Source organism: Hirundo rustica, chromosome Z (genome assembly GCF_015227805.2).
Source record: "Hirundo rustica isolate bHirRus1 chromosome Z, bHirRus1.pri.v3, whole genome shotgun sequence".
Lineage (NCBI taxonomy): Eukaryota > Metazoa > Chordata > Aves > Passeriformes > Hirundinidae > Hirundo > Hirundo rustica.
The window spans coordinates 13,414,552-13,435,809 of NC_053488.1; the positions used below are offsets into that span (position 1 = coordinate 13,414,552).

At 37.9% G+C, this 21,258-nt stretch overlaps 1 protein-coding gene across 2 annotated transcripts in view; it reads left to right on the forward strand.

Moving 5' to 3' along the window:
• Nucleotides 1–21,258, forward strand: part of ARL15 (ADP ribosylation factor like GTPase 15) — a 226,440-nt gene that overhangs the window by 159,375 nt on the left and 45,807 nt on the right. The window lies entirely within an intron of this gene.

Consider the following 21,258-nt stretch of genomic DNA (forward strand, 5'->3'; position numbering starts at 1 on the left):
AGACACGGGTATCTTGAAATTAAGGAGTTTTCAGTTCTTGGACGGGTAAGGAGGGCATTCAGCAGACCTGTCACCCTGGACTTGCAGAGAGCAGACTTTGGCCTGTCAACGGGCCTAGTTGACAGAGCCCTTGGGAGGCAGCCCTGAGGGGCAAAGGAGTCTGGGAAGACTGTTCAAAGGAGGAAATCCTGAAGGTGCAGGAGCAGGCCCTACAGTGTGCCGAAACACAAGGTGGAGGAAACAAAACTAACTGAACAGAGGGCTTTTGCTGGAACTCAGAAAAAAAGGAGTTTATGACCTTTGGAAGAAGTGCAGGCAACTGAGGGGGCCTACAAGGATCTACAAGGATATGCAGGGAGAAAATTAGAAGGCCCGAAGCCTGACTAAAACTTCATTTGTCTACTGACATAAAAGGCACTTAGAATGTTTCTATAAATACATCAGCAACAAAAATAGGACTTCTTTTCTGACTGCAGGGGGAGACATAGTAACAAAGGATGAGGAAAAGGCTGTGGTGCTTACCACCTGTTGTTCCTGAGTCTTTAGTAGTAAGATCAGTTGTTCACTCAAGACTGTGAGGCCAGATGGGAACCATCAAAGGGTACTGAGGGAACTGGCAGAAGTGGTCACCAATCCACTCTGCATCAATTACAAGCGGTTCTGGCAAACTGAGTAGGTCCCAAACAGCCTACCCAGTGGCTGGCAAGTATAATGCAAATCTACAGGAAGGGCTGGAAGGAGGATCTGGGGAACTACAGGCCTGTCATCCTGACTTAGTGCTGGAAAGGTCATGGAGCAGATCATTTGACTGCCATCACACAGCATGTACAGGATATGCCCAGTATCGGGCCCAGGCAATATGGGTTGCGGATCTCCTTCTATGAGCAACCTACCTGTCTGGTGGATGAGGGAAAGGCTGTGGATATTGTCTACTTGGACTTCAGTAAAGCCTTTGACACCATTTCCCGCATAACTGTCCTGGAGAAGATGGCTTCTAATGGCTTGGACTGGTACACTCTTCAATGGGTGAAAAATTGTCTGGATCGCCAGGCCCAGAAGGTGGTGATGAATGGAGTTACATCCAATTGGTCACTAGTGGGGTTCCCCAGTGCTCAGTGTCAAGACCAGTCCTGTTTAACCTCTTTATCAATGATCTGGATAAAGGGATCAAGTGCATCCTTAGTCACTTTGTATCAGATGTCAAGGTGGGTGAGTGCTGATCTGCTGGAGAGCAGGAAGGCTCTGCAGAGGGATCTGGACTGGCTGGGCTAATGGGCTGAGCTTGAGGTTCAACAAGGCCAAGTGCCAGGTCACTTCAGTCACAACACCTCAGGTAGCACTACAATCTTGGGACAGACTGGCTGGAAAGACAGTGGAGGGGCTGGTCAGAAGTAGCTGAACATGAGCCAGGGTATGGCCAAGAAGGCCAGTGGCATCCTGGCCTGGATCAGCAATGGTGTGGCCAGCAGGAGCAGGGCAGGGATTGTCGCCCTGTGCTGGGCACTGGTGAGGCCACACCTCGAGTGCTGTGTCCAGGTCTGGGCCCTCAGTGCAAGAAAGACACTGAGGTGTGGAGTGAGTGCAGAGAAGGGCAACGGAGCTGGGGAAGGGTCTGGAGCACCAGTGCTGTGAGGAACAGCTGAGGGAGCTGAGGATGTTTAATCTGGAGAACAGGAGGCTCAGGGGTGACCTTATCACTCTCTACAACTGTCTGAGAAGAGGTTGAAGTGATGTGGGGGTTGACCTCTTCTCCCAGATAATAAGAGACAGGATAAGAGGAAATGCCCTCAAAGTTGTGCCAGGGGAGGTTTAGATTGGATACTAGGAAAAATGTCTTTACCTAAGTGGTTGTCAAGCACTGGAGAAGTGGTCCATAAGTGGTGAACTTGACAGTGCTAGGTTAGTGGTTGGACTCAATGATCTTGAAGGTCTTTTCCAACCTAAACAAGTCTATGACTCTATGATTTTTAAATGTATTTGAGAGTGCTCATGGTTTAAGTCAGTGTAGGTGGTCTAAGTAAAGCCATTTCAGCTGTGGAAAAGGGGTAGTGTTTTCATTCCCTTGTGCTGTATGTACAATATCATGGTTCAGGCTTAACTGTTTCCAAAGTAATTGGAACACGAGGCGGTTGGTTACTAGCAAATTAATTCAACCCGCCTCCTGTTGTAAATCTTTTACTCTCTAGAGAGGATACATTTTGTTAAAAAAAAAAATTAAAAATGTAAAATAGAGAAGTAAAGTAGAAATGTGTCATTCTATTATGTAATTAAGTATCTGACTTCTTTTTATGATAATACATTTGGGTGGTCTGTTCTTGAAACACTTGATTTGTTAGGAAACATTACCATTTCCGCAAGTAATCTCTAAGCCCTAAATATTTTGAAAAAAATTTGCATTGCGGTATTTCATCAGTGCATTACTCACCAGTTAAACACTCTAAACTGCTGTCGCTTGGCATTGGAGAGGGCTTCCAGGTTTTTTTCTATCAACAAAAAATTTTGTAAATTATAATACTGCTTGGCAGAGTGTAAAGAATAAATACTAGAAAACCAGATGATTTAAGAGAAAATAAATGGGAAGACTTGAATCTCATTTTACTTTTCCTTGGAAAATGAAGTCTCTCTAGTTTACAAAACATATAAAGTTTGAAATTGCCTTCAGCCACAATGTTTGTTTAGGTGTGGTGACCCTTTTGTATCCTTGTTGTAGATTCCTCTCAATCAGCACAATTCTGATTGTCCCCACTGGACACTGAGGAGATTTAGTGGCTTGCTTGCTGCAATGAACCTCAATGATTTTGAGGTTAAGCATGCTGCCACTGAGACTAGCATCATTTTAACTGCCAGTGGTAGTAAGCTGCTGACTTTTTTGGATTAAAAAAAAAAGCAGTTCAAATATACTAAATATTATGCTAATGTTCATAAAAACTAATAGGTTTAATAGCATTACTATAACCAAAGCAATTTACCCCAAACCAATTTTTGTAGTCAGCTGACTGTCAAGTTCTCATTCTGTGCACAAATGTTTAAACTTTAGGTACCAGCAGGAAACAGCTAATGCACTAGGTACTTCCTATAGTTTATAGCTGGTGAAGGGTCAGTATTAAAGTGTTTCTGTGTTGCAGTTGATGAAAGCAGTCTGTGATGATTTTTCCCAAGCCTGATTTGCAACACTCTTGCTTTACTTTTCTAAATTCATAAACATCTGTAGAATCAATTTTTGTAAAAGAAATATACTCATGGAAACCAAACTAGCCTTTTTAAAAATCACAGTGGAAAAGAGAAACAAAAAATAAAACACAAATCAAATTATACTTATTTGCTTATATTTTTTTAAGTATTAACATTCTTCTCAGTTTATTTTCCATGTGGTTCCACTGCTATTAAGTTTCAGGTTTGGTTATAAAATAGAAATGGTGATTAGAATTGAAGTAATCTGATACTTGAGCTATTAGGAAATTTAGGACACCATTACATTTCCTTCTTTAAGACATTCGGGAATCATTATGCTATCATCCCTTTCTTCCAAACAAGAGTGAAGGCGGGATGTGAAATGAGAACCCTTTGCTTCCCTCACTTTTACTCTGTGTATGCTGCTATAGCAGCAGCCAAGCTGCATGGTGTGAGTAGTTAAATGCTGTGGCTGTGTCCTCAAAATAGGGATTTGGTCTCTTGCTTGTGCAGCCTGAGCTCACACGGTAGAAGTGACCTGATGAGCGCTTAGAAACCTATGAAGAGGTTATGCACTTTGTTCACAGATGGGAACTGTGCTCAAGAGAGAAGTCTCTCTAGGGAAAGAGCAAAATTCTCCCTTGTCATGGCTCAGAAACATGCTAATGCCTCCAGCTAATGCTCACGTTTCTGCTGACTGTCTAGACGGTTTCCATTCAGTACCTCTGCTTTTGTTTCTTATGGTGGTGGACTGTCTGCAAAGACCATGCTGATTGCTGACAAAGTGATCAAAAACTGGAGAGGCAGGTTTTCCCTATAAGGTTTGTCTCGAGTCAGTAGTTCATAAGCCTTCAATAAGTTGTTCATCATCCTTGAAATTAGGAATAAAGGTTTTGATTTAAATAGTTTAAATTTGACAGTGCACAGCTCCTACTGTTCACAATAATTTTGCCTTTTCTGAAGAGAAAAAATGCCAATGCTGAGATCTTGGTGACTCTGGAACTATATTATTTTTCAAGCCAGTACAACCTGAGTGTGTACACTTTGCATTTACTGTTGTAGATCCTTGTTTAAGTGAATTATTTATTAAAAAACAGAAACCGCCACAGTAAAACATGCACTCCTGCTCCAAAAATCCACTCAGACTAAGAATGACTCTTGATCAGTATCTCTGGGAGCTGGTACCAGAGCAGATACCAGCAGTTCAAGAAAATGTAATTCTGTATTGGAGATATGAAAAAAGGGAGAAATATTAATGCCCCTTGAAAAAAGTTTTTACTGTAGCTGCTATAGACTCTTTATTTCATTTTTATGAAATCCTGGACTTGTAGGTCACCTGATATTGATACTTATTAAAACTCCATTTGGGAATGATACTATTAATTTAAAAAAAATAATATTTTTTTTTACAATAACAGATGTATCTTAATATTTTTGTTCCCTGGTACCAAGAGAAGATAGTGCATTTGTTATAGCAAAAAGAGGCTATCTATCTTACTGTCTTCAACTTGAAAATATAATTGCATCAACCAAAATGAAAATGCAGCCAAGTCAGGTTTTGTGGGGAGCAGCCATAAGCTTGTTTGAGAAGTTACCCCACAAAACCCTGATTTACTGGCCTTGAACTATAATGACATCTCCAACATTGCAAGAGCTCTTCTTTATTTCTGGAGCATAGTAAAATGTGCAGGTGTAATCTACTGATGAAGACAGCTTGGGCCAACCTTTTCTATAAGCTGACATAGACTAAAGCATATATAATTAACTGTTTTATCTTGCTCAAATGAGACTGTGTGATGACAGTAGAAACATCTGCAGCACAGTATCTACAGATACAACTGTTGAGCAAGAAGGTATCTCATTTTCCTTGGTTTTGTTTATATCTGAGGTGTGAAAAAGAAAAGTGCTTTGTACCTACATCTAGTGCTATGCCAGAGTTGGAATATGTCATGTTCAAGCATTATAAACCGCATCCTTAAATATTTTGTTAATCTTCTTATGGTATCTTGGACCTAGATAAAATAGTGTCACACAAATGTAAGATCCTTGGTCCGGTTTTGGATCATGCATAATAATTCATTTTTTAAATTCTAAAATATGTGTTATTAGTATTTTTTACCTGTTTTAATTCCTTTGTGTCTTTTAATCATAGTCCATGTAGTTGCACATGAAATGCCTCAAATATATGCATATTTTTTCTTTGAGTTTGCTATGATTATATAATTAAGACAATTTTAGAAACTTAACCAGTCTCCTCTTCAGGTCACTTACATTAGTGCTGCATAGAAATATTTATATTTGGATCAGATAGTTTTTATATTGCTATAGAAATGCTGAAATGTGAATAGATGTGGAACAGCACTGTGCCCCATGTCCTTAAACTGTATGGGCAGTAGTGCCTCCTAAGCAGTTGGTGACAAGGTTTCGTGACATACTGAGCTGAAGCAGCGGCCACTTTGGTGACCTGAGCATGTGAAATGATGCGCATCAGGGACTTGCAAGACTGCTACATGAACCTCAATCTCTGATTTTCACTTGGCCGTTCTGTGGCTCTATCAAAGTCACTTCAATTGCTTGAGCTAGAACACCAGCCCTCCAGCTGAGCTCTGCTCAAGCTGTGGGTATGTGAGTACTGTGAGTGTGTCTGTTAGATGGAGAGTCTGCAGAGATGCGCTTGGGGAGAAGAGAGTTCACTGGTGAGTAGAAATATATTGCAGCTGCAATGCTGCGCCCTCCCTCTCTTACCACCTTTTGAATCGGTATGCTGAACACAGAAGAGTACACTGAGCTTCTTCCGTCCTTAAACCAGAATGGCTTCATGTCTACGAGCTCACTGGCATGCTGCTCAGAAATTAATTTGAGCTGTGCAATGTGCAGCACCTGGACTAATTTGCAAGAAGGCAAATGTGTCAAATGGGTTTTCCAATCCATTGTAGCAATGTGTTTCCCCAATGCAGTAAAGTGAAACGTTCCTTCAGACAAAACTTGTTAACTTAGTTGGGTCTCAGCTGTTGGCAGTAAGCACTGTTCTGTTATCTGCTTCTCTTTTTCACAGACAGACTGCTTTTAAGGCTTTTTCAGGTAATTCAGTGGATGTTTGCCTTTGTTGTTCAACAAATTGTGGAAAAACTAATTTTATTTGGGGAAAAAATGTTCTGATCAATTATAAAACTCCAGCTGCAGACTGGTGCCTGGATACTGTTAAATACCATATATGAAATAGCATTGTTCCTCTCTAAAGGATCATTTGTATACTCAGGCATGCAGCAAAGCATTAAGCAGACATGCAAGTAAATCTCTCCCATAAAAAAGATATTGTGTTATATTGTATATGACCTGTAGCCCAAGACACTTTTATGAACTGCTTATCCACTGCCATCCCAACCCTACTCCCCTCTCCCCTGTCTGGTACCAGTACTCATTATAAATCATCAGTGTTTCTCTCTCTTAATATTTTCCTGCTCCAGTTACATTCTATTTTTTTAATAACACTTAATTTAATATTAAGAAAAAGATTTTTTTAAGAAGACTTCTTTCTTTTTTTTTCTTTTTTTTTTTTTTAAACTGGGTGATTTCCCTGATTTTAAGAGAACTGCTGCAAACTGTTTAGAGTTACTAAATGGCCGAGAGGGTGTCTGTCTGGGTGATCTGTATTCAAATTATGTCATCTTATCCTCATTATTTTTTGTGTAATTGTCTGGCAATTTTTCTGAAGGATTCCTTTAGCATAAACCAGAATACATAATTCCTGATATTTCATTTTTGTCTGTGTGGCTTAAACCAGAAATATATTAAATTTGGTCCTTAAAGTCCTCATGGATCATTCTTTTTTGTACCATTAGGAATTCAATCCTTTTCTCCATCTCCTTTTTTTTCATCCCTGCATTATTTGTTCAATGGAAAGAGCTGATGCATGAAACTTAGAGAGGGGGTGTGTTCCCCAGGCTTTCGATGTGTATTTGTGTTAACATTTTAATGTGGATTTTTTTTGCACATAATCTAATAATGGTGGCATTTTTAATCCATTTTGAAAGACCTTTCTGAAACAGCCTGGGAAATTTGAAAAATACTCCAAAAGAAGCTCTCTGACTAGGTCTGAGATAGTCATTAACAAACATCCATAAATTCATAATTGCAGACTGGCTTCCTTGTTTACCATTTTTCTTTCATAAGGACAATGAGACATGACAGCTAGTCCCAGGGGATTACTGCATTTCTTAGCTGGTTGATGTCACTATGCCTTTAGACCTGTGTCTTGCATGGCAACCAAGGGAATCACTGATCTCCCACAAATGTGCTACCTGTCATGTCTTATTGTCTTAAAACAGACCCATCTGATTACTGAAATGGAGAAATATTTGTGCATGAGCATTTAAGCACATCTTAAAAGGACTGCCTCTGCTTCTGTAACAGATCCAACACTGAGATACGGTTTAAATTAAAAACACAGGAAAAACATGTTCTTTTTAAAGATTTCATTTGTGAATCTGCATTTCTTTATTTGGGCACTGGAAAAAAACACCAAATTGTGATTTTTAAGTAGATACAGGTCTTCCAGTCTAGCAGATCTCTTTTCGTTACATGTTTTTTGCTTAATAGCTACTGAAAGTTAAAATTCTGCTGTTTGACAGGTAATTTTCCAAGGTGAAGTGAAAACCCAGTTTCAGAGTTTCTCAAATGTAATGGTTTTGAAGTAGAATTTGGTTAGAATTTCTTTATCTGGGTAAATGCCATTACTTTTTTTGGCCTTTTTATTAATGCGCTTTGGTACATTTATATGATTATTAAATAAATACTGGGTTTGTGTTATAAATTCTTTGGTCTGATCAGGGTGTCCCTAGATACTTTTCAGTTGGCTGCTATGTTCTGGATTCTGGATTGAATTTTAAACTGGTGTTTGGATCTGCTCAACTGTGCCGCTTAAAATCTAATTGTCATTTTTGGACTAAAAGAGCAAGCAGGATTTTTCCCTGAAGGTTTAGATGTGTTCATCATTCAGCCTTAAAACTGTTAAGCTTGCAAACAATTTGAACTTGATTATTCTTCTGCAGAGCTGTGTCCTCCAAATAAAAATTAATGGCAGAAATGCTTTTGAATTTTTCTGGGAACAGAATTAGGCTCTTACAATCTCCTTCCATGTACTCAACTTTTTGAATTCTATTCAGGATTGGCATTGGTCATTTATTTGCAATGATGCTTTGGTCTTTGGGCCACATGTCTGGTTAGTCCGCCAGTATGACTCTACCACTGAAGAGCAGGTTTAGCCACCTACACATGAGAATCCCTCCTGTGCCAGGAACCTCCAGTGTGGAACCTCCAACATGGACCATGAACCCCCAGCAGCCCATCTCAGGAGGTGCAGCTGAAGGCTTACTATAGTAGAAGGGGATCAAAATTTCCTGTGTTCAAAATTGAGTTCACTTTGATGGATAATTTAATGAACACATTACTAGCCTGACTCAGAAATAATTTGCATCTTGCTCTGGCATACTGAGTTTCCTCAGGTTTCTTGTGCTGAGAATTGTGAAACTGCATATTAATCACTTCAAATGCATTCTTGGGGATGCTTGCCATTTCTACATCACAGTTTCACTTGCTTTCTGTAGCTTCCATCAGCCTGGACACAATTGTTTGGGAAATGGTCAGCTCTATTGCTGTGTGAAGCTGTGATACCTGTGCAACTCGAGGAAGTGTTTGTCACCCCCCCAGGGCTCTTGTATTCAGGAACCCTGCTGTGACATGGTGTCCTATGCCAAGCCTCAAGTGCCCATCACATCTCTCCTGACCCGTCATGGATCAGGTGCACTAGGCACACCGTTTTTCACAGAGGCTTGTCTGTCACTGGCCCCTGACAATTGAATTCTTTTGCAAGATTTGCAAATTCTGCATTACTCTTCCACAAGTACCTAATACTCCTCCCAAATGTTAAATGCTGGGTCACTGAAGTAGAAACAAAAAACCCTAAATCTTGTGATTGAAACAAGAAGCAGTTACTTGAACTAGTTTCTGAATATTTACTTTTATTACTGATGTAGTAATTAATAAATTATTAGTAAATAGTAAGATGACACACCCTAGTTGTCTGGGTTTGACAGATTTCAGGGAAGATAGCAACCTTTGTCTGGAAAAGTGACATTGTGAGCAATTCCAGCTCCAACTTTAATTACATGAAACTGGCTTCTAACATGAAAAGATGTAGTCATGCAAAGACACAAAATATCTCCATAACTGCCAGTTTTATGATGTACTTGAAAATGGTGAGAGGAAGCATATTGCAAATCTCTAAAAATAAATAGTTTGTAAAGTCATAATCATTATAAAACAGATTTACTCGAGGAGACAGTATTACACATGTTAAGAGTAGTCTGTCACTTACAGAGTGTAGTACATATGTGACTTGAAAAAGCAAGCCAATAAGAGTTGTATTAATGATGAATTTTATTTCTGTTCTGTCATTTTAAGTGGTAAAAAAAAATGCAAAAATTATAAAGGAATTAATAATATTTTTAAAAAATTAATCCTGAGAAGAAGTTTTTTAAAGAGAGCTAAGTTTTTGGAAACATGAACCTATTTGTATTTTGTGAAAACAAAGCAGAAAAATCCCCTTTATCAATAGGTAATATCTCATTTTGACCACCCCACCAGTTGTTGTTTTACTTTTTCTTTCATTATTTTTAAACTTTAATTTCTATTGTTGGCTATTTTGGAATACTACTAAAATACTATGATTTTCCAGATAATGTTTGTAACTTTTTGGCATATATCCCTTCTTTCAAACCCCTTAGGATAATCCACAGTTCCACAAAAACATGAGTCAAATACATTACAAATTTCCCTCAGAGAATCTACATCTTTTCCAGCTGTTTGGATAGTCTGTCTAAAACCTGACCAGACCTCTCATCTCCCAGTATTGTTTTGGGCTTTTATTTTTTTGACTTTGATTTGTTCAATGTCATAATTTCTAAACTGAGCCAATACTTTCAGTCTCTTCGGTTTTCTTACAATATGTGCGCTAGACAATAGAATGATCTTTGGATGATTTCCAAAGAAATTTGCACTGTTTTCAACTGTATCTATTTACAAGTGCAAAATTTCTTATCCATGTCAATGAACCCCCTTTTAAAATCCTTCCTAGGCAGTTTCTTATATTATTTATGGATTAAAATATATCTCAGCCATATTCCTAAATAGACTTCTACTTGTTTCAGATAGGTGAACAGAAATTATGAGGGCCATATAAAGCTCTTGGTAGATGTTCCATTTTAAATATGATTCTGGCAACTGTGTAACTTGGTTTTTTTTAAACAAAAAAAGAGGAAAACATTTGTAATCATTCCAGTTAAATCCTTGTGTATTTTGTCTGGCAAGGTAGTATAAATCTAATTGTAATAGTGTTAAAAGATTGGCAAGCTACATAGTAAGGAGCCTAAGGTGGGAATTGGGCACAATTCACAAACAGAAGTTTTTCATGTCAGTTAGCAAAAATAAGGTTATCCCCTACTCTATGTACCCATGATCATTTGTTTCCTTCTAAACAATAATAAACCTTAATTAATGATGGAGAGAGAGAATTATGTTAAGATAGTCCAGAGATTTAATATCTTTGAACAATAATATTTCCTGTTCTATTTTTAATTTGTTGCCTGCAAGGGGAAAAAAGCAAAGGTTATAACCATAGTAACACTATGTCCCAAATCTCACAATATATTAGATCATACTTGTAAAGTGCTGTATTAAATAAAATAGCCAGCAAACAAGAAAATGTTTGTCACCTGAGTTGCCCAGGTCTCTGACAATGGAGGCACTAATTGTGTATTTTTGTGCTCGATGATGGACATCAGCTGTTGGTTTCTCATGAGCATGGGGACTAACACAATAATGGCTCCTTGACGTTATCAGCCACAGACTACTCTGACGTTCAGCAAGCTGAGTGGCTTGTAGTTGTAGGACATGGTGCTGCACTGCTGGCAGCCCATCTGAGGTTCCCATCTCTATGCCTGGCCCAACTCCGAAGGCCTTGAGCTGTTCTATTAGTATTGGGTCGCTGCTGGTACATGCCAATGTTTCAGCTTTTACCTTTCTTCCCCTTCCTCTTCCCTGTCTCTGGCTGCTGATCCTCTTCTACAGCTGAGCAAAGAGAATTTGCTTACCCCATCTCACTCTGCTCACTCTGTTTGGCTGTCTGCTCCAGGATTCCCTGACACTGTCCCTGATGCAAGTTACCATCCATCACATAAACCATGTGGTTGCTCGTTACTCCCGTATCATCTCTAGGCTTAAAATTTTCAAAAAATAATTAAAAAACGGTACTACTAATGTCGAAGCTAGCCCAAGCAGTTTTAACTGAACTGTTTAAGCAAGTAATTGCTTAAGCAGTTGTGCCAGCATACTGTAGGGAGCGAAAAGCTCTGACGTGCCAGGGAAGGAGCTGGCAGGTGGCAGTGACAGCCAAGTTAATGAATCAGTCTTCTCATGGAGCTCAGCTACATGAGAAGACCGTCAGAACAGGCACTGCCCAGCACATGGCACTGGGCTGCCTTCTGCAGTCCCCAGCCCCACAGTGTGCTCTGTAGCTGTGTGCTGCTATGTTCAACCACAATTTGCTATGCTTGGAAGGTCAGCAGTTTCTAGTTTCTGTCCATTGTCTTGTAGAGATCTTTAAAGAGTTGGCACTGGTGGACTCGCCTCCCAAACAAACAAATCTACAAAAACCAAATCTCTAAAACTTCTATGGAGAAAGATTTGGCAAGCTGTAATGAATCTTTCCCTTGTCTTCCTCATCTACGCATGACATACTTGCTTTTGCATCGTCTATGGGTGACTCAGCAAAACTTGGGAGTGAGTTTAAGAGCTGCCTAGGTGACTCTCTGTAGTACCCATGTTCCCTGGGCTTCCCATATACCATGATTTAAATGTGCTGTGCATTGAACTCTGTGTGTGTATGTAGTTCAAGTTGGAGATAAGAAAAAAAGGTAGTTTTTTGAAAGAAAAGCTATTTTGAAGAGAGCTCTTTTTGCATGGCTATGGAGCCTGAGGTGAGGATGGTCAGCAAGCCTGGACACAGTAAACATAACTACTTCTGCTAAAAAATGTTGCATGCAGATATCCTGATGATACTCTTTGCATGTGTATAGAATTATGTGTAGATCTTATATAATGGATATTCTGTTTCTAAACTAAAATGTAGAATGAGTTTTGCATACAGTTAAAATTTGAACCTACTTGTCAACCCCCAAATTGTGCTAGTGACTATTCTGTGAATTTAGGCTGTCTAGTAAAGTCTTATTTAGTGCTATTCCTGAGGAAGAGGTCAGAGTATGAACATCTTACCACTTTTAAGAAAGCGAGCACTTACTCTTTTGTAAGACTTTGAACTCAAAAATTTAAATATAGTGTTGACTGTTTCACAGAATAGGTGTTCTCTGGCTCTTTGAGTGTGAGAGGCTATTTGCTAGTCTTCAGCATTTTCAGTGCTGCTGGTGAAAACATTCTTGTTCTGTGAAATCTAACTGATTTACTGGGACATAAGTTATTATTAATCTTTCTCATTATAAAGACTGCATTTAGCTTCTGGCAGTATGCAGAAGTCATTATTGTCACATGTTTCTAATTTCTGAAAATTAATGTTTTTAAGATAAACATGGGGGGAAAAAAAAACCATTCTGGACACTTCATTAACAGGAAAGTAGTTGAAGTTCTGCCATAAACACTTACGAAAAACTGTATAATACTGTTTGGCCCCACATAATTTCCTGGGGAATTCAGATCCTTGAATAAGTAATACTAGCTTTATAATATTCTGTGACAGAGAATGCTTGTTATGTAAACATAGTTACTAAAGATACTAGAACAGATGTGTTTAATACTATAAATTGATCTTACTTGAGCATAAAAGTGACTGAAATCCCTTTGAATACTTTATAATACACCTAATACTTATGCCAAAAGGCAGAATTTATCTGAACCTTTGACCTTTATTAAGTCTTTTTGTCTTGAGTGTGCATTTCTGAGCTTTGTCCCAAGCTGCATGCTGCTTGCTTTAGAAAATCGGCCCATAAACTTTTCTTAACATGTAATTGAATATCATTTCCAGTAAGAAGAACAATAATGCTAGGTGAGCAAGATACTGAACACTTGTGGTAGCATGTTTCTTATGGAATTGTGTCATGCTCTGTTCTGCCAAACAGATTCTTAAAGAAATTGCTGGTGTTATGGCACTTGCATGACGAGCAGGAAAAAATTGTTAGTGTTATTCTTGTAATGATTGATTGCCTTCCCTCCTGACAGAAAAATGATGATGCTGTCTAAGGATCAGTACAGGATCAGTACAGTCCTTTCTTCTTCCCTACACCCACAAGGCCTTCATGTTGTAACTACTGGTTGGTTCTTTATCTTTGTTTCTGTACTTTGGAGGGGTTGTTATTGCTCCTGTAGGCTTTTGAGCTTGTCTGTTGTTTACATAGCCACATCCTCTTGGTTAATCACTATTATCTTTGACAACAGCATCTGACTGATTTTAAGGTTGACATATAAATCTATATTTGTAGCAGAAACTTCTTTTAGTTCCTATGATCTGGAAAGAAATGGATTAGGGCTTAAACAATATTAAATATATTTTGAATTATTAAATATTAAAGCCAACAGCAATCTTTTTTATTTTATTATATTTTATTTTACCAGTCTTAATTTTTTTTCTAAGTATTATAAGACAATATTGTCAACTATTTTGTTAATGAGACTTTTTGACAAATTAATTAGGCAACTAGGAAACCTTTTGTAGCCATGCCAGTGTGTGCTCTAACAATGGTGTGTTTGCAGTTTCTGGGTTAATCGTAACTGTAAGCATGCTAGTGTCAGATGTCTTTTTGGTTGGGTCATTACACCTGCTGCACTGGTTCTTCATCCAGCTTGACTGCTGTATTTGGGTATGGTCATCAGGAAATTTAAGTGGCTTTGGTCTTGAAAAAACTTGAAGAACACTATGTTGTGTGAACTTGTTGGTTTAATGGTACAGCTCTAAAAAAGCCCAGTAGTTTATTTTCTGTTAAAAGATTGCTCTCTGCAGTAAAGCAATACAGAAGATGAAACAAAAGTATTCAAATAACAGTTGAAACATTGTACTTCAAAAGAAAAAAAAAATTAATCTGACAGCTTTCTCTAGCCAGTAGGGAATTATTTTTTTCTGGTAGCCAAGACTCCCACAATCTCAGTTTTTGAAATAATTGCTGTAAAATTTACAAATATTTAACTAAATAAAAAGCTTCTGACAATGCTATTGTAAAGGTCTTTTTGTTTTCCTACTGTTGTGTGCTAAATAAGACATGATCTATATAGACTAAAATCTTTGAAGTGATAGATACAATTTTGTTTTCTTCTCTGAACCCGAATGTGACTGAAGATTTAATATAGTAGGTATGATAATGAAGTTCTCAGCATGTGCACAGGAACTCATAGCAATCAGTTGAACAGCTGAGGTTATGGAAGAATCACTTATTGTTTGAACACACTTTTTTTTTTTTTTTTTTTCCCTTTATAATCTTTAACATAGTACTGGGAGGACAGTATGAGTTTCGGATGAATTAATTTAAGAGAGTTGGGTTCTGGAGTACCAAACCATTTATGAATCTCAGTGCTCCCTCTATTACCAGTATTTAATTCTGAGTTAGAAATTAATTCAGCCTTAGGAACACCTCAATGGCTTTGAAAATTGCAGCAAGATGGCTTTTTTCCTTCAAATTTTTTACTCCCTGGAACAGTATTTTAGATATTTGTCCCAGGAATGTGGTGTGAACTCTCATTATTAAAATATGTGATTCTTTATTGTTGCCATGTCACAAGTGAGGTTTTGCTTTAAAATAAATATCCTTTGAAGAATTGTTTTTGATTGTGGTTTCTGAAGAAAACAAAGCTCATGTGATGGTGTTATCTGTATTTGTGAGCCTGCCTGTGTGCCCTACTAGCAATAACTTTTGACTCTTGTCCAACTTCAGCATCTCTGAGCCGTCTTCTGAAAAACAAGTTCATCTCAATAACAAAAAGGTGCAAGACACAGAATACCAAATATTACTCTTTCAGGTGCTTATGGAAACACTTGATTCATGTGTAACATATGGATTTAATTTGTTTCTTTTCCAAGCTGGGAAAGGTTCTTTTAAAACTCAGGCTTGCATGACTTTGTCTTGGTCCAGACTGGTTTGTTTTGATGGGGAGGTGTGAGATGACAGATTTAGTTGCCATGCAGGTTAGCAAGCCAGGAGATCTGGCCCTGTTTGACACAGACTGTATGGATGCTGTTTCCAGTGTCTTTGTGTGATGTGGCTTGATAGTGTGGACTCTTGTTTGATATAAGTGACTGTATCAGCTATTCTTTGGGTCTTTTTATTTCAAAAAGGTATTTTAGATTTCCTGTAATTTATTTGAGGATGTGTTAGATGGTATTGTCAGCATGACTATCTGCTGTCTAGCGTGACTGGCAAACCATTGATGTTTCCATCCTTGCCAGCCCAGTTATCCATAGAATCATAGAATTACAGAAAAAGCTGAGTTAGAAGAGACCCATCAGGATCATCTAGTCCAACTCCTGGCCCTGCACAGATCACCCCAAGAGCCACACCCCGTGCCTGAGAGCATTGTCTGAACACTTCTTGAACTCTGTCAGGTTTGGTGCTGTGACCACTTCTCTGGGGGACCTGTTCCAGTGCCCAACCACCCTCTGGGTGAAGAACCTTTTCCTAATATCCAATCTAAACTTCCCCTGACACAACTTCGTGTTGTTCTCTCGGGTCCTGTCACTGGTCACCACAAAGCACAGATCAGTGCCTGCCCCTCCTCTTCCTCTCTAAAGGAAGTCGTGACTGCAATGAGGTCTTCCTTCAGTGTCCTCTTCTCCAGGTTGAACAGATCAAGTGACCTCAATCACTCCTCATACGGCTTCTCCTCAAGGCTCTTGACCATCCTCATTGTGCTCCTTTGGACACTGTCTATAGCTTCATGTCTTTTTTATATTGTGATGCCTAAAGCTGCACACAGGCCTTGAGGTGAGGCTACACCAGCTCAGAGCAGAGCAGGCCATACCTGCCTCCAAGCTTTAACTAGGAGCTAAACAGAGGAGAGATGCATTTCTCCTTTGAACTATGCTTGCCTTCTGCTTTCAGTTGAGTGTATTCCCTGCATTGGTCCTAGGGAAGCTGAGGGAGCTCTGCCGCTCCTCCATAATTGTTACTTGCCGGTTTTTGTCTTGTCTTTGTAACAATTTTATCCCAGGCATCCTGGTCTTCCACCTTGACAAGTGTAATATTTTCCATGTGCCTCTACCCTCCCCAGGGGCAAGTGCAGAGCTCCCACAAGTGTCTCTAGTGGGAGCCAGGCAGTTACAATGCACTCCCTCTCCTGTGCTCCTCCTCTTGACCTGTACTTTCTCACTCACCTTTGCCTCAGAGCATGGACTTTCCTTAAAAAGGAACTCGTTGTATTGTTATGTGGATGTTATTGTAATCTGCTACTTAAAATGTAAAGGAATGATCATTCCGGAGTTAGGATTTTAGCCTTCCCAAAAATAGTCTGTCTTTGCAAATCAAAGAACATTCCTTTTATTAGAAATATATAGCTTTGCTAAACTGTCAGCAAAAAATAGGAGTAGGACTTTTAGACTTATTAATGTCCTGAGACTTCTATTTGCTAGATTATCAAATAGTACTTGTTCAGTAATTTATGTTGATTTTCTACATTGAAGTAATATAGTATATGTTACTAGTATCTGTGATGAGAGTTTAGGGAAAATTTCTTTCTTGTAACTTAAAGCTGCAGTACAACAAAGGGTTGTACCGGGTTGATCCTGGGTTGTCCCCAGGCACACCTTCTTTTTTTCTGCTCCTTTCATTTGTAAGTACTTGACATGAATGATAAGGAGGTTGGTAAAAACTTTCTGATAAAATTTTGTTGTTTGACTCTTACTTTGGGAATGTATTTTCAAGGTACTGTTGTTCAGCATAAAATAATCTTTCTTTTAAATGTATGCTGCAGGATAGACTGAATCCAGGTTGCACTTAGCACCTTGATTAAGGCTTGTTCTGTTTGGTTTAGTTTTGTTAATTTTCCATCACAACTAAAACACTAATGTTTTGTCTAGTAAGAAATGTGCTATGAGCTTCTGCAGGAAAAAGTATGTCTTGTTTTGTTTATGCCGATAGGTTTTATGGATTATTTCCTCCTTTATCTACCATCTGTTGTTGACTCCTGTTCTCTCTGTAGGTTCTTCCCACCCAACTCTCCCAAATATTTTCTTTTTTAGCAAATACATCACATAGCTCATTTTCTGTGTGACCCTGAAGAATTCAGTCAGTTGTTCAGTGTATTTGCCACTTGGATAAAAAAATTCCTGAAATTCAGTGATTAGAGTTTTTAAAAATAACTATATTGGTTTGGACCCTGACTAATAGCCTCTGAGTGCCTAATAACTTCTCCTGGAACTAAAAGTGAATTTTGTTTTTCAAGAACCAAAATAAAATGTTCATAGAAGAAAGTGGGAAGAGTATGTTCATTAACAAAAGGAAAGATGCTAATATCTGAGCTAATTTCCAAGTTAGAAAGAACTAAATGAAAAGTAAGTTCTTAATACATCTGGCTTTGCTCATTTAACTTAGAACATAGGCTATGTATTTTAAAGGCAGACATGTAAATTTTAAAAAGTAAAGGCTGTACATAACATGAAATAATTGAGAATTTTATTTCCCTCCTTTTTGTATTGTATAATTTAAAAAGGTCACTTTTTATGTAACATAGTATTAAGCATAGATTGACAGGTATTACACACTGCTGGAAACAATAAAAATATAAATTTGAGAAATCTGTAGTTGCAAAACCTAAACTGAGTATTTCGATGTAATTTCATTCATTCCAGTTCATTGCACAAAACCATAGGGAAAAAAAACCAACTTTATTTTGATTGACATCTTCACCTATTGATAGCTTGGATAGCTCTAACATAAATTTAACTCTGGCATTAAAAAGAGTGAAAAATATATTAAACCTTCCACCTTGTTGTATCAAACGTGCTTTTTGATTCTTACATCTGGGTTATACTTTTCTCATTATAGCTGTATCTTTTACAGAAATGCTGGTAAAATAGCCCTAAGTATTGCTTTGGACATGGAATAGATACAGATTTTGAGAGAAATGCTTTAGAAATTCCAAGTGATATTTTATTTCAACAGCATGGAGGTTGAGCATAGCTTCATTCACTCTTAGCATAGGTAAGCAGTTATGTTACTTGTCAAAGAAGCATAATTATCAGAGGAATAATTCTTAAATTGGAATGGTGAAGTATTTTTGATCAAATTGCAAAAAAGTAACATAAAGGAGGATTTTTTTGTGAAACAACAGTGATATTGTCTAATATCTGTGTCAGTACATCTTACTCAGCCAGAACCATATTAGTATTAATCTGCTGTACTTACTAGCAGAGAGTGGTTTAAATTTAAATTCAATCTAATTACAACTGTGATTACAAAGTTCTTTGTTTGAATGGTTTTACATCAGATGGTTATGTCCCCTTGCCTTCTGGAATGATACAGAAAGCATTCTGCTCAAGATTATTGAGATTCAAGTAGTCAAATTGGCGTGATAATTTTGAATATTGCACAAAAGTTGGGGTAAGATTTAGCTGCCATCACAGTACAAAGCTGAACTTGTGGGCCTGGTTTTTGTTCTGTGGTTAATGTACACCTGCAAATCCCTGTCTGTGGAGTGTGCTGGTGCCTGATGAGTTGGTTGTTCTTGCTGGTGGTACAAGATCTGCCATGTCTAAGCACGGGGTTATGCAGCCATAGTCATCAAATATAGATTAAGTTTTCCAAAGGCATATAAACAGACTGGTAAAAGAGCAACCCTGCATCGATAAAGACAAAAGGTCAAAGAATGCATGCAATCTGAATAGGTGCATAATATTGCAGGAATTGCTCTTATTTTTAAACTATACTATGACTTTTTGAGTATTTAGGTGTTTAAAAATAACAGCCCATAGAGCCTTACAACTCTAACAGATGAGCATAGACAACTTTTTATGACTAACACTTCATTTGTTAGCAAATTATCTTTCCAACTTGCTAGGTCAGCGTCTGCAATCACTGAGGACTGTTTGAGGGAACTTTCTATTTTTTTACAAGAAGGAATGTATATAAACACAAAGGGCCAATCTGGGCCAACTACTAGCTGGTTTACATCCCCTGAGACCTTCCTATGAACTCCATGTGGCAAGAACGTCTGCTGAAGCAGTGCATGAGTAAAATCTCAAGTTACTATTTTTTGGATCCACTGTTGGGTGAATGACAGCAAAAGCAAACAATGCCAACAAGAGTAAAGTAAGAAAAAAGAAAAAAAAAATCCACTGACTACCATTTTCTTTTGTCCATATGTCTTCAATCAGGTTTAGACAAGCTTAAGCATCATTTTTTCCTCACAAATTCACTTGTAGTGAGGCAAATAGAGGCAAGCAGAATTATTGAGTTGGAAGGAGTCCTTAAGTGTCTTTGATGCAAGATACCTTCTAGTTACCAAGAACGTTTCATTTAAACAAATCAATTCCTCTCACATAATGGAAAAAATCAAGCAGTGATTAAGAAAGCAGGACCCTACTGCTCTTGCCACCCTCACAAAATCATTAAGCATTTCAAGGAGGTTGTTGGTTGTGAATGTCCAAAAATCAAGACTAGGCAGGTGATATGGGTGACTTTTTTTGTTCACTTTTCTTGTGAAAACTACGGCAATATGCTTAATGGAGTAACAACAACAACAACAAATGATTCTTTGAGACAGCTGGTATAGATGAAAAATGGAGAAAAATGGAGAAAAATGGAGAAATTGAAGGCATTAGAGAAGATTGAAAGTACCTGACCATGCTTCAGAGATAGTGAAAATATTCAGATGACAGAGATATGGCAAGACAGAGACCTAGAGGAGATTTTTTTTCTGAACAGTTCTTTTTATATGAGGATTAAAAAAACCTCTTGGTGTATTTCCACTTCATTTAGCAAACAAGTTCGTTACTCTGTTAGCAGAATAAGAAAGTCCCACCTAAGCACAAGGTAGGACTTTAACAAATAACTGTTCTTTATGGAAGTGATGCGGATCATTCAAGTATCTTGAAGTTACTGTTAGAGCTGTAAAATCTTACAGGTTTTCCCCGAAACCTCCCATTACCTCTACTCTCTCTCTCCCAGTATGAACAAGAAGAAGATGACATTTTACCAGCTGTCTAAAATGAATCCAGATAAGTATTAAAGACTTCAGAAGCAACACCTTTGAGCAATGTGATCTAATGGAAGGTGTTCCTGCTTATGGCAGGGGGTTGGATTGAGATGATCTTTAAGGTCCTTTCAGACCCAAGCCTTTATTATTCTGTTATTTACTGTTTAATATTTTATCAAAACAGTAAAAAAACCAGTTTATTTCATAAGTATGAAGACTTATAGTTAGTGTGACTTACCAGGGTTAGGTGGAGGTGTAGACTCTTAAGAGCTTGTCTCTGTGACTAGGTTTATGTGTCTATTCTCATCCTATAGTTTTTTCAGTCATAAACATAAAGGTCAGACAAAGCAACTGAAATTTCCTAAGGGATTTCTAATTGCTGCTTATGACAACTTGGAGATCTGAGCCTGAAACAGGCAAGCTTTTGTGCCTCAAGCTGACTTAATAAGGAAATCTTAATGCTTTTCCAGATCAGGATGCAGCTTTGATTTCATTTACAGTATATCCCTATTTGATGTCCTGGTCCTATTGTTTTGCTTGATTACCCTCATGTCATCAGCATTTTATTAAATATTCTTTTCTGGGGGAAAAAAAAAAAAAAAGTGCACAATCCAATATACACAATCATCAAATATATTACACTGCACATTTTACTGCATATTATATTTGAGAGAGAAACATTTTGCAAATCTAACTCCTTCCATTAAATAATAACATGACTTGTGATATTCCATTAGGTTTGCTATTCAACCATATAAACCACAGCTGTATTAAATGAACATAGCACTTCCACTTCCACAGCACTTTCTATGCAAGTTAGGTGGTTGTTTTTGTAAGGTATTA